This window comes from Alligator sinensis, unplaced genomic scaffold (genome assembly GCF_000455745.1).
Source record: "Alligator sinensis unplaced genomic scaffold, ASM45574v1 scaffold745_1, whole genome shotgun sequence".
NCBI classification, from domain to species: Eukaryota; Metazoa; Chordata; order Crocodylia; family Alligatoridae; genus Alligator; species Alligator sinensis.
The window spans coordinates 2,051,710-2,061,927 of record NW_005842119.1 but is presented as its reverse complement, the minus strand read 5'-3'; positions in this window follow the sequence as shown (position 1 = coordinate 2,061,927).

Sequence of the window (10,218 nt, the reverse complement as noted above, 5' to 3'; positions counted from 1 at the left end):
ATGACCTGTTGGCTGCAACTCTGACACCCCTGTAGTACAACCCTTGTCTTTCACAGCTCCGATTGCCATTTCATATCTGCTATTTAGGTTGGCAAGGAAATGTCCTGGCCTTCATGAGGGCATAAGTATTTTGTCAAACTTAATACTGAACTGCACAGTTCTTAAAAAACACAAACTCCAACTCAAAGGCAACTGGAGTGCATATATGCCTCTCTGAATCTGGTCTGCAAATCCTAACCTGAATGATCTTAAAAACAGCTAAAAAAACAACAAACACCACCCCCCCGCAAACCCCAACGTACACACGTCTTCCTTCCTTAGGAAAAAATGAAGGCCCAGGAAATCTAGGTTTCTTGGCCTAGGCATGACCATTTTCAGTAGATTTCTATCAAACTAAGCAAATACACTAAAACTTCCCCGGTGTAAATTTTCTTCCAGTACAGAAAAAAAAAAAAAAAAAAAATGCAGTGTCTGGATCATTAGCCTCATTCTCCTTGATGAATCATTAATCTAGTTTGCTGCAACTGAACCTGGGAAGTAACTTGTTTAAAAATTAAAAGAAGTACAAAAAATGATGAAGCCCCTCTCTCTATGCAGGCTGAGCAGGGAGAAAGTTTTGTTGCCATTTGCAACAGGGAGGATTTCACAGCTGTATTTTTATTGTTATTAATTGGAGATGTCTAAATCTTCTTCTCCACCCACCCCACACATTAGGATAATACTCAGCAACAGAATTTTAACAATTCGGAGCTAAAGCAACTCTTTAGTCTTCAAACCTCTCCTGCCTTGAAGGCTGAATTACAATAATTAACAAACTTGTGTTAAGGAAGAAAAAAAAAACAAAAGAGTCACATTTTTAAAGGCATTTGAAGCTTAAAGATGCAGGTAGGCACCTGGTAAGATTTTCAAAAGTATCTGAGATAGGCCTCCAAGTCTCACTGAATACCTGTTTGAAAATCCCATTAAGGGCTAGATCTAATAAAAGACTCAGGTGCCTAAGCACAACTTAGAAAGCATTGAAGCACCTACATCCAAAATTGTGATCCAAAAAGATCCCTGCAGAGCCACTGCCCAGTGTGCAAGACACACAAAGTTCACACTTCAACTTCTATGTATTCATAACAGCACCCAGCTCTCGCCCTTAGAACAAGAGATCAGCCCTCCCAACTGAGTGCTCCAACTACGATCTTTAGAGTCACTTAAATATGCCCTGTGCCCAAGAGGGAGTTAAAATGTTTTATAGAAATTTGAACAAAAAAAGGTAAGCTGAGAGACCCTTATCCTACACCTGACAGAGCAGATGTCATCGTACTTTCCTGGGAGGTAGAACCACTAAGTTTAAATTAGGCAGGGTTCTTTGAAAATGGGTCTCACACAGCATCATAGGAAAGTAGTGCTGGAAAGGACCTCATGGGGTCAACAACTCTAGTCCCCTTGCTCAGGACAGGATCATTCTTACTAAACTATCCCAAATAAGTGCTCTAACCATGGAATTAGTAGATGAAAGGGCACCATCTCTTTTTTGAGGCCTTCACAAGAAAAGTGGGGGGGACTGGCACAGATTCAGCATGTAACTACAGGGGCTCATGCCTGAGCCTCCAGAGCTAGGCACAGCCCACTTGCCTGAAGGTTGGTGGCTAGAACCTAAGTTCTCATGATGGCAGGAACCTAATTTCCATCCGTCTCCTCACTACTGCCTTCTAGTTAGTTTCACTGGCTGTCCACTCAGCACACTATCTTCTGTGGATCCCATTCTTAGGAATCGTAACTCTCCCCACATATTATAGAAGGAAGTTTGGTGGGTTGTTGAAAAGGGTGAAGTTTTGATCCCCCTTCTGAATGCAGCCATTAGGTGCTTTTGAAAAAAGTTTTCCTCTGTGGCTGTAATCAGGATTATTTCCAAAACAAAGGGAATTTTGATATTAAGTTGAACTTTGTATCCCAAGCCCCCCCCACTAACAACTTAAATATGCATAAAAAAAAGTTTATTGCCATGTCCTTCTGGTTATGGACCCCTTTTTATTGCTTCACTCTAATATACTGCATGCTACATAAGTCAAAATACTGTCTGGTAATAAAATGCATAGTATACTATGATCTTTCAACACGCAAGGACCTTTGCTACAGTAATTTTCTGCATATTCATCTATCTTTTGTTTGCATCATGTAAAAAAAACAATGGGGTCATAAAGGTGGTACCTGATTTTTCCAATGGAATTTTTTTTTTTTGGATAAAGTTAGGAATCAGGCTATATGCATAAGTACCCAACTACAAAAACAAGGGGTTAACATTCAAGGTCCAGTCCTCTACTCCAGCCAAAAAGACTTCAGCCTAACTCTAAGGCTGTTCCAGTTTAAGCTACTTGCTGTTGGTTTATGGTATCCCTAATCTCCAGGGAATTGCTGGTGGGGAGATATGCCCTGGCTAGGCACTCAGGACGCATAGCTGAAGGTAGGGTTGTATAGGTGTGTAGGGTTGCATAGCAGCCCTAAATCCACCCTCAATAGAAAGAATACTCTAGTGGTCCCTTCAGCTGACTTTAGGAATATCTTACATTGCTTGAGTGCCTTTACACACTGGAGAAGCAGGCCTTCAACAAGTAACTAGATATCAGTTTTTGCAAATATTAGCATATCATCTCTGGTGCTGCCAGAGATGGGTCTTCTCTCCCTCTCACATTTCCTGCTTTGGGAGGGCCATGCTGCTACCAGGTGTTGTATTAGCCAAGGCAAACATGTGGCAAATGGCACTTATCCCTTAAGCTTCAGTTGACCTCTGTGCTGTGATGGACTGGCATGAAGTCTCTCTCTTTTGTCTCGTGGGACAACTTCTGTCTCCACATGTATCCCCATGATCAACATCCTTCATTTCAAGGGACACTTCACACCCAAGACCCATGTGCTCAGATACTGCAGTGATATGGCCTCACAAGTACCTAGGTAGTTGGATTTTCTTCAAAGCTTTTAATATATTTTTTAAAACCTGTGGTATTCTCTCATTGTTTAATTACTTCAAATTCATTTCCGTCAGAAACATGGAATCACGACCCATAGGTAAAAGTATGTTATGGCCAATAAAATAACCTATAAGCTTTTTCATTTCCTGCATTCATATTTTTCCTGTGGCCCTGTAACACATGATGCCTTGCCCTTGCAGGAATAAAAGACTGAGTTTCTGATTAAAGCTAAATCTGTTTAAACAACTGTGAACTGACCAAACAACAACACTGAACTGGCCAAATTTTGCCTAAGGTTTCTTTCTTTATTTGCGCCATCCTATATGCAGTAGACTGATATGAGGCAAAACACAGATACAGACTGGCTTCTGGAAGTCTGTCCCATAGAAGCCCTATCACTCCCTTTCTGCAGTGCACGCTGATGAAGATAAGGCGAGACAGGAAACACTTAGCATTTCCCCTAGGAGTCTGCCACAGCACAACACAGGCCTGGGCATTTCATCACTGGCCATAGAAATAGGCCTCCCAAAAGGCCAGATCCAAAACCCGTCCTTATCGCTGGAGTTCTTTCCAATGACAGATTGGTTTGACCCAAGATAATGAAGGAATCCTTCTGATCAACTTTTCCTTTAAGACTGTAATTTTGTCTTTATTGGTAATAAAATAGATGTAAAAGCATGGCTAAGATGCCAGCCCGTGGCATGAGAAGAAATTTCAGACATCTCATAGATCAAATCCATCTAGCATTCATAAAAGACACAAACAAATCAAGCTGAAATGAACCTAGTTGAGACTCCCATTTTCTTTTCCCCTTTCTGTGCTGTGATTGTTCTCACAAGAACACACCCTCCTATTGTAAAGAAAAAATATAGTTATGGAAAAAATGCATCAAACTCTGATACCAAAATGAAGGGGCTCATTTCGAGAGCTGTTCACTTTCTTGATTGCTCATTCATTGGCTAAGGTTACTTCCTTATAAAGAAAGATCAACCAGATCAGCTCTTCATGAGAAAGGAAAAAAAACAAAAACAAAAAACCCCCAAAAAACCGAGCATGAAATCTTAATCCTACTATCAGTGGAGAGATTCTGGGTTGCCACCAGTACAAAGGGCTGTGGAGTTTGGCCCATTATTTTATGGAAGTGTCTCAGAAAGTGGCAGTAAACATTAAAATGCCAACAAGAAAAACACCTGTTCTAGAAATTAGTATCTTATTTTGCACTGATAATATTCAGAGACAGAGCATGATACAAGCTTTTTCATTGTAGTGTTATTTTACGTAAACTTGGTAATTCTATGGAAACTTGCAAAGGAATGCATTCTCTCCTTTACATGCAGGTCAATTGTATACATACAGAGCAATCCACAGGATTCTCCTTTCTAATCTACCTACTAGGTTGCAATGATTATAACATGCTCTCTGCATGATCAGAAAAGTCGTTGTTATGCAGGAAGAACAGATCCACCATGCTGATATGCGAACAACATTCTTCTGCTTCATATAAGCTAAGGAGGTTTGAAAATAGCCGCTTTTGATGAAAACTTGGAAGTTATGTATATAGAACACTGACTAGCTAATGAATTTAAAGTGGCATAAACATGAGCGGGATATCAGCACCAAGATCTTTTAGGTAGACCTGGTGAATTATACCCCCTCCAGTGTCACAGCTCGGAAAGTATCCTTACATTACCAGCAGCTCTGATTTTATCTGGGCTTCTCTGTATATTAACAGTGAGGTCATTCAAGTTCATGGATATATTTACAGTAGCTCCACCACTTCTTATTTGGAATACATTAAAATTGTCATTATTTTGCAACTCGCCTTTCCACTGACAATGGAACAAAGGCCAAACTAGAGCTTTTATAACCATTTAATTGCAATACTTTTTACTCTTCCTTGTTGTGGAATTTGAACTACAGGTGGATTTATCCTCACATACGCACACACGCCACTTTCCACTGACTTCAGCGAGAGCTGCTGGGGTGTGTAGAGACTTGAGCTCTAAACGTTCCACACATGACCATTTTCCATGAGGAAAGATCTGTCTGGACTTCACTTTGGCTGAACACACCCCTTTTTTCCTTTAACTTGGATATAGCAGAGGAAATTACAATTCTGTGGATAAAAAAAAAATCCAAACATTAACTTTTACGGGCATTTTCTGAGGGGGTTCCTTGAGTCTAATGAGGGATGCCTTAAGTCTAAAAAGGTTGAGAACCACTGCCTTAGAGCTATATCGATGGTTAAGGGCCAGATTCAGACTCTCCGCTGAGGTTCCAGAAGTTGGTCCAAATTTACAGGGTTAGGCTTTATATAAAAAAAAGAATGAGAAGAGATTGGTCCCTTAGAAGGGGCCTTCAGAGAGCCCAGAGGTGCCTACATTTGGCAGACAGGAAGCAATAAGCACAGGAGTATCTGAACTCTTGCTAGTCTCAGAAACTTAGGCAACTAAGTGAGGCTACACATTTGGTACCTCAGTTAACTTGGGATTTAGAGAATGTGACTCATCGTGCCTTTTTAATTCTGAAGGAGAAAATGTGATTTAGAACAAAGACAGTGTAGCAAGCACTTGAGCACACAATTACAGACCTCTTTGGACTCCGTTCTAAACACTCCAGAACCAGCTGAACTCTGCTGAGACCATTAGCAATGCTAGGTGTAATTTTTTAGGCTTTTTGCCAGATTGGCATACAGATTTAGAGCCAGATCAAAGTCCCCCAGGCACCTTCATGGGACTTTTAGAATTCAGGCACAAAAAGTCATCCAGAATGATGCTTCATGCACACTTATTCAATTGCTTACATGCTGCCACACAGAAGTGAATGTACTGCTTCCTGTCACAGGGTAGTATACATAAAGTCATATTTCTGGAATGCCATCACTGGGAATAGTAAGTCCTGCTGACTACACATAGTTAGCTGCCACTTCCAACTCTGTGAAATTCTGTACAGTGCTCAGAGGCCTAAAAACTATTGTCCTCCAAGTTTGTAGGAACCTTCCAATTCCTTATAGTGTTCAGTTTCTAGATTTGAGGCTTCAATCTGTCCTCACTGAGTCCCACGTGTGTGATGCAATACATTGCAAACTTACAGGAAATAAATGGCAGTTTAAAGACCTGACTCCTTATAAAGCATTAAGATCCTTTCCACTTGTGCCAGATGTTCCTTCCCCAACTTCTGGAAATAAATTAAGTCAAGGAACTACATGAAAGGATCTTCAGTTCTTAAAATTTGAGCTAGATCATTCACTACCTTGGAAACAGGCCTATTCATGAGTTCAAAAGGCACTCTATGGCACCGGAGCAATCTATAGCCCCTGCATAAGGTCTCACAAAGCCAGGTTTTTTTCTTTATCCTCAGGCACCACTTTAATCTGATGGTAGCAAATCAAACCTATTAAATTATTTTGCTTTTCATTTTCCCCCCCCTAGAATGAATGGGATGAGGAAAGTGAAAACTTATTATGAGGTTTCTCTGGGAAGGGAGCCCTGTTCCACTATGCTGCAGTGGAGAGCTAAGCTAAAATGTGCAAGTGAAAAGGGATGTGTATAGTGAGACGAGGGCCCCAAATTGCTTTGGCCTGTCACCACCTCAGCAACCTTATTCTATGAGCTAGAATTGTTCACCTTAAACAAGCCAATAGATGGAGCCCACATATCAGCCTTCTAACCTGCAAGTTGCTTAGACTGATGTAGTTAGCCATGTTGAAGTCAGGCAGAAGGCAGGGGAGTGTAGCACCTTAAAGATCAATTGGTTTAGAAAGCCACAAGATTTCATAAGTGACAGGCAGCTTCATCGGGGGATGTAAGTTCCAGCTAGCAGAGTTTGTGAAACCTCACCCTGTGTTGCAAGCTGTATTCACATGCAGTCAGACTCAGCCAGCTAGACATTTGTACTTAAAGTATGTTTGGGGTGGGGACATGGGCAAAGGAAGGGCTGTATCATCATGCCCACATGTACTTGTCCCTCTGGCAGGGATTCCTTCCCTTTCAGGCAATGGGGACCATTGTGGGAGCTTGCCCAGCCTCATTTTCTAGGTTGGGGGTGGGGAGGAGACAACTCCATGTTTTCTTCACCCTATCACTCCCCATCTCAGGTTAGGTGCTACAGGGAAGAAAAGAAACAGAGAAGCTCTTTCCAGGGGGTTAGGGGGAAGCATAATAGCTAGGCCCTTTCTACTTCCCCTCACCCTCTCTTTCTGCGAAATCAGTGTCAACTCCTGAGGAGCGAGAGCAAGAGAGAACTCTGCCTGCTTCCTGCAGCAGCCACAGGGTTGCCAACCCTCCAGGATTGCCCTGGAGTCTCCAGGAATTAGATATAGATCTCCAGGCCACTGCAGAGAGTCACCCAAGAGATAAATGATAGGGCATTCATTAAAATAAATATTAAAATGTTGAATCCAATTTATACAGTAGTCCAGTAGAGTTAAAAAATGTAATAATAATAATAATAATAATAATACGCATTTGCCTTCCCAAGTACAGTACAGTAGATCAGTCATTACATCATATGATGAAACCTTCTGGAATAGTTTCAAACAAAGTTGGCAACCCTAAGCAGCCCTGATTGACTTCTCTAATCCTAAAGGGGAGAGGGGCAGGCGCAAGGGGTCATCTCCCAGATACTATTAACACCTTGACAGAAGCATAAGTAGGAGTTAGGGAGTGGGGGGAAGGAGTGGACCACTAGCCAGCAGTGCATGGGGGAGGGTGCCCAGCACTTACCTCCTCAGGGGCTGCTGCTGCTGCCACCACCACCATCTCCCTACATGCTCCCTAAACACAGAGCAGTGCATAGGTACAGTCCAGTGCAGGCTCCTCAGAGGCTGCCATTTCAGAGCCCCATCTAAACTGGCACCTGGGGCTAGTTCCCCACTCACCCACCCCTTGTTACACTATTGGCCCATGGGTAATCTAGCTTGCATTTCTAAAATTTTCATTTCCCATGGCAGTGAGCCCTTGGCAAGCCACTATGTAATGCATACTGTTTCCAGGAGAAGCAAACAGTGCTACACCTCTCATCTGGCCTGTTCAATGGAACCACTCCCCTGCTTTCTGTTTCTGGCTGCCTCCTGGAAGTCTTTTGGTTTGTGTTCTCTTAAGTTGTCCAGAGTAACTATCACCTCTAGATTTTTACCCTCATTCATGACCAGCAGTCCTATGGCAACTGCTTTCATAGCAAAATATAGTAGGAAAATAGTTCATGTATTAAAAAAAAAAAAAAAAAAAAAAAAAAAAATGTTTTCATGTGATATAGCAGCTAGAAGGAAAAGGAACTAGGCACCATGTAATCAGCCAGCTGTCTGCAGACACTGGTTTGATAACCAATGCCTGAAGCCATTGTGTTAAATCAAACAGAACAGGATCATATACTACCCTTGGTTACACGTGCAGAACTTGCTGAAATCAATGACAGTTGAGTGTTGCATAACCACAGGTAGAGCTTGACCCACAAGTTGTTTGTATAACCCATAATTTATACTTCCTGCATTAGGTAAACTAGGAATAATATACTATACAGCCTACTATATCAATTGATTGCAATATAGCTTCTGCTATGACTAAACTTTGTTTGCATTTCAGGATTTGTGCCCTTACACATTAGTATAGAACAATTGGTACATTCAAGAAGTGTAAATGGTATTTATGTAATTTCATAAGTTGTGATTAAGATGGAATGCACATTGCATTGTCATATTGGCCTTCCTTCTGTTGCAATACAGGTTTCCCTCACTTTATGCTGTACGTGAGTTCCTGGAAAATGGCGCACAACTTGAATTTGCATAAAGGGAACCCCACTTTACAATGTAACAAATAGGGATACATTCCAAGACCTCAACTGTACTCCCCCCAGACCCATTTCTACCACTTTTACAAGACAATTTTGGTACTCGCCAACAGCGGACAGTACACACAAACACACGGGGGTGATGATGAATTCTTAGTTGGTGTGAAGAGAGAGAGAGAGAGAGCGGTGAAGGGTCTCCAATTTTGTCTCCAGTGTTAGCGAAGTTCTCTTGTGCTTCACTGATGGAGCAGGGAGAGGGATGGGAGATAAGGTAGCGGGATGCTTAGAAACCATAATGGGGATGGCAACTGCAGAAACATGTCAGACAATGAGTGAGAAGCACAGACCCACACAGGAGACTATATTTTGGTGCGTGTTACTCCCACAATGCACTTCACAAAGCAGCTGACTGCAGGCTTCCACCACACCGATCGCATAAGAGTGAATTTACATCGCATAAAATGAATTTTTGGTATAAAAAGGGTCATCTCATAAGAGCGAATTTGCACATACAGAACCCGCATAAAGTGAGGGAAACCTGTACTGTAATTGCCATCCAGTATGTAGACCCTTTCACTCTCCTGGCCATAGTACTATTGTCTTGTAGTAAAAATAATTTAGAAAGGCTAAGATGCACCATATTTTCATAGTGAGTATTTTGTTAATGAGTTAATACATATGGTATCAAGCCAGCCAGCCAAGGGACAAAAATATTTGTAGCAACTGGCATTCAGTGATGCCAAAACATCCATTGGCCAGAAAAAAACCCAAACAAAACCAACCCACATAACCCTAACACCAAAGTTCAAAATGATTGCTAATATATCAAGAGCAACACGGGGGACAAGTGCTTATACAACAGTGCGACAGACAGGGTTCACAGGACTGGTCGCTACTGTGGCCTGCTTGCCTGTCTGGGCAGTCTGCCTGCCCCTCTCACCTTTGATGGAATAAATGTTTAGTTTAGGGGAGAGTCTGCCCCTTTTTTCTATCCTGGGGATAAGGGTTTTAGCCACACCTCCAACCTCCCCCTTAGCGTGTCTGAAGCCTCACAGGTGCTATTATTTCTGCCAGCCCTGAGCCCCTCTGGTTCTATGGGCTCCCTGTGCCCTTGTATCTGAACCCCTTTGGCTCTAGAGCACAAAATGAGGCCTCCAAACCTCCCCTTTTAGCCTCATCCCAGTCCTCCCAATGTAGACAGAAACACAAACCAAAGGCTGTAATTTGCTTATCACTGACAACACAAATACTATGCCCCTTCCCTACTACATTCTCTCTAGCTTAAGTACCTGGGAGGTTCCTAGGTGGATCTTACTGCACTAAGGAACAACGCAGACAGCATCAGTTTTCCAACCACTTCCACTTGCAGGAGCTCATTTGTTTGCTTGCTTGCTCGCTCGCTTGCTCGCTCTCTCTCTGGTGGCTGCTAGGGCTTTTTCTTAGTGACTCCAGCCTGTAACTTATCTCGGCCAAA